Source organism: Galeopterus variegatus, unplaced genomic scaffold (assembly GCF_000696425.1).
Source record: "Galeopterus variegatus unplaced genomic scaffold, G_variegatus-3.0.2 Scaffold7829, whole genome shotgun sequence".
In the NCBI taxonomy this organism is placed as follows: domain Eukaryota; kingdom Metazoa; phylum Chordata; class Mammalia; order Dermoptera; family Cynocephalidae; genus Galeopterus; species Galeopterus variegatus.
This window is the reverse complement of record NW_007733940.1, coordinates 72,966-77,218: the sequence shown is the minus strand read 5'-3', so window position 1 is coordinate 77,218 and position 4,253 is coordinate 72,966. Positions and strand designations below refer to the sequence as shown.

At 52.9% G+C, this 4,253-nt stretch overlaps 1 long non-coding RNA gene across 1 annotated transcript in view; it reads left to right on the top strand.

Moving 5' to 3' along the window:
* Positions 1–1,512, top strand: part of LOC103607905 — a 10,837-nt gene extending 9,325 nt beyond the window's left edge. Inside the window, exon 2 of the long non-coding RNA XR_551998.1 lies at positions 771–1,512. This is a non-coding gene — a long non-coding RNA (uncharacterized LOC103607905). The remainder of the gene's footprint in view (positions 1–770) is intronic.
* Positions 1,513–4,253: the final 2,741 nt, after the last annotated feature.

The window sequence follows — 4,253 nt, the reverse complement described above, 5'->3', positions numbered from 1 at the left end:
TGGTGGCAGTGGGTGGTGGTAAAGCCCGCCTGCCCACCACCCACCACCCACCACAGAAAAGCACAAACCTCTGGGAAAGAGAACATCTCTCGGTCCAAGGGTCGTCATTCTGACCCTTGACCTCTAAACCAAGACACCCCGTTAATGCTCTCTCTCGGAAAGCAGAGGAAAAGGACAAGATTCTGTGTTTGAGAGAGGGTGTGCCATTCCCTCCGGGAGACTGGTGGAAAGAGGGGGTCAGGGCCTCCCAGAGCCAGGACGACACCTCGGATGGCTCCGCAACCTTCAGGCTCAGAGCAGGGCCCAGCCTTGACGGCAGAAAGAGAAGAGCAGGAGCGTGCGCCCAGCCAAAATGATCGCGCCCTCAGTAGGGGCGGGGGGATGCCGCGGCCGTGTCGAACAGGAGCAGCAACTTAAACAGCTGCTCCAAGCCACTCCCTGTTTTTAAACAGCAACAATTTAAAGCTATGAAGTCACGTGGAGAAAAGGAACGTTGCACTCGGACAGCAAGGAAACCATTTCTCTCCATGTGTCTGTTCCTTCCTCGGGCTCCCTTCTGCCTCTCCAAGACTGTTCCATGGGACACCCGCTTCCCTCTGTGTCCTGGTTCTTGTGTGTCCAGCCAGACAGGCCAGGGGCATGTGGAAGGGGGTGGGGTGCTCAGCAGCAGGAGCTAGGGCAGCCATGTGTCCAGCCTCTGTCTGTCCTTGTGCTCAAGGCTGTGCTGACTGGCTGCAACCCAGGCTTTCACCACGCCGTGACGTGTGTACATATGTAAATGAGGAATAGAGACATGTCAACAGATGCATTCATTTCTCTCGGAATGTGTATTGTTTTTATTTTATGAAACAAGACAAAAAAAAAAGGCTTGGAACTCCATCTTACGTGGAAAAACTAGATTCTGTTTGTTAGCGTTTGTGAGTTCCCCACGTTTGTCTCTCTCATGTAATATACTCTGACCCTGTGTGGAAAGGAATTTTTGTTCTGTTTTGTTTTTATTTTACCTACATGTACTATTTAGCTTCAGTGTACTAGTCCTGCCACCTGTGTATTTTTAGGGTGCTATGGAAATAATGAAAAGAAATGGGGATTTCAGAAGAAAATTGTAACCAAATTCATACTTTGTATAATTTTTGATATCATGATCGCAGGTGATCCACACGTACACACGTACACACACCCACGTGCAGCCTGAGTAACCCACGGAAACCGTCATCGTCTTTGTACATCGTACGTACAATGCAATCATTTCATACTTTCAACTGGTCAGAAAACTCATTGTGATTTCTAGTCTTGCAAAGCTGTATGTAGTTAGATGATGTGACAACCTCTAATATTTATCTAATAAATATGTATTCAGATGAAACCTGTATATTAGGTGTTCATGTGGTTATTTTGTATTTAAAGATCAAATTATTTGACTATTGCTAGACATTTCTATACTCTGTTGTAACACTGAGGTATCTCATTTGCCCATGTTAATTTTTTTCTAAATAAATTGACAAAAACGAAGGTTTGGCGAATTAGCTATTTTGTGGATGTTAAGGAGTGGTTTGGGTGTTTTTGCTTTTGTTTTTAAACCACCTCCCCTGCCCTGTCACCCTGCACACACACAAACAGTCGTGTGGTGTGGGTGTTGGGCTGGAAGAGCCTCTGGCCCTGGCATCCCTGCAGGAGGCCCTGGAACCTGGGGGTAGGTGAGAGTGTTCAGAGCCCTGTGCCTTCACCTGCTTCCGGCGGGACCCCTGTCTCCAGCAGGCTCTGCTCCCAGCAGTGGCACCTGCAGGTGGGGCAAGTAGACTGCACAGCAGCCAGGGGCTGGATGGGGGTGGGTGGGGGACTGGGTCTTTACCAGGTGCTGGAGTCTCAGTTGGGATGTGACTCCAGGTGACCCATAGTGTCCAGTCTCTGGTAGTTCCTTGTGAACTGTTCTGGGTTCATGTTAAGCCACAGCGGGCACTGTTTGAAGCATTCAGGAATGAAGACGTGTGAGCACAGCCAGGCTTCTTAGAGCAGGATGTCAGCAGCAGCCACTGTCCCTGTGGGCCATCGCACACGTCTGCGTCTCAGCACACTGCCCTGCTGCCCTCGAGGGGAGCTTCTGTGACTGCACTTCCACCCGGGGCGTTCTCGCTGCGGCCCCATGCAGCCCGCAGCTCTAACCATCCTTACAGCCTCAGCCCCCGCACACACTGCCTGCACCTCCTGCGTCTTCGGTTTAAGTTTTGGGGAAGCAAATCTGATTGCAGAGCCCAGTGGCCAGTCGCCACTCTTCCCCCGCTGGCCTGACCACTGGGCCAGAGGAAGAGAACAAATGTGGCAAGTTTGGCCACCAGGTTTAAGTTTTGGGGAAGCAAATCTGATTGCAGAGCCCAGTGGCCAGTCGCCACTCTTCCCCCCCTGGCCTGACTGGGCCGGAGGAAGAGAACAAATGTGGCAAGTTTGGCCACCAGAGCCTCCCTGGGCAGGTACTGTCCACAGACAGGGCTGGGGGCTGGGCAGGCACCCCCAGTACATCCACCCTGGTATATCCAGAGTGGCTGTGGGACGTGTGTCAGGAGAATGTGAGGGGCGTGTCTGTGCACGAGCAAGCAGGGGAGGCCACCCTGGAGCCACCTTGAGTCTCCCTTTCTGGTGGGAGGTGGAAGGTGACAGGGAGAGGAATCTACAGTAAAATTGGAATCCTGATCACGGCTAAGCTGGGGTGCTGCCTTCTGCCAGCACTGCCAGGCCAGGCTGTGTTTTTATCTGAGAACAGACACTCCTTCCCGAGGGCGGTGGTCAGGCAGTCTTGGGAGAGCCTCCCGCAGGGTGCACCAGCTCCCTGTCCCATATCCTGACCCCTCGAGCGACAGCGTGGGGGTGTGACCCGCACTCCTTAATGAAATAGATGAGAATAAAGTAGAAAACACCAGAAGTATACCCAACAAAGCAAGGGGAAGGTTTGCATCAAGAAACTTTTGTTGCAGGGGGTATGTGTGCATTTGTACACACATTTGCAAGCTGAGTCATGAGGTCAATTTTTACTTGTGGGTTGTGGTTAAAAACAAAAAGTTTGAATGTCATTGCCTTAAAGGCAGGAAGTGGGCAGGGGGAGGGAGGGCAGCGAGCTCCCCTAACTTCACTATGAAAAGCAGACTTTCCTGACATCTTAGCTCAAGACCCTGACACCAGGAACACAGCCGTACGCAGGCCTGTGGCTACCGCACAGCGCAGAAGGGAGAACTGCCGGCCACGCCCCAGCCAGCTCCTCCAGAAAAGGGCCACTTCCTTCAGTGGGCCTAACCCTGGGATGAGAAAAGGCCACCAGAAAGGTCCAGTGGAGGGCCTGGTGCAGGGCAGCTCGGAGCTCAGCCTTCCCTGATGGCTGCCTTCCTATACCTGGGCCACACCTCGGGGGTCATCTTGGTCTCTGTTCTTCTCCAGCCCACCCTGCGAGGCCAGTGCAGTGACCGCTTATGTTACATTGCTTCGGCGTCCATTCCAAATGTGGGTTGACTTTCTCATACCAGAAGCAGGCTGGCACCCTTGACTCAGTTTTCATTTCTCCCCCAACCCCCACCCCATGTCCTCAGCGAGGCCAATCCAGACATCTGCCTTAGACCACTTCCCTATGGGCAGCTGCACACGGCCTGCTCGACTCACCCCGCTGACCCCCACACCGCACATGGGCTGTGCAGTTAAGGCCACAGTGATCACCTCTCAGTCACCTCTCAGCTTGCTTTAAACCCACCAGTTAAAACTCCTGTTTGGGTAACGCCCTGGTCCCAATAGAGGCATTGGCCCATGGGTCCCTCTGGCTCCTTGCCTGCACTCCCTGACCTATGTGTGTGGGGTCTCTGGTATGCCATGTACCACCAGGGCCTGGAATTAATAGAATCTTTATTTCCATTTTGTGTCTCTCCTAATCTTTGGAGGGGTGCTCTCTGTCTTAAAGATCCTAAATTAAAACTGCCTCCACTCTGACCACTGACTGTGCCACCGCATAAGGCCATAGGTTGCTCTTGGGGAAGGTCATTCCACCCCACAGGTTGATGCCAGGACACATGGGGACCTCCAGCCTCACTTAGTCCTCATTGCATCCATCCTACCTTTAATGGGTCCCACCCACCCTCCTTTGTCCTCTGCTCCAGCCTCTAACTCAACAATGCCCACCTCAGCAGGCTCCCAACCCTCAGGCAGGTCCCTACCAACCACCCACCACTGACCACAGGCCCACCTCCATCCTCCCGCCACCCTTGACATCACCCCCT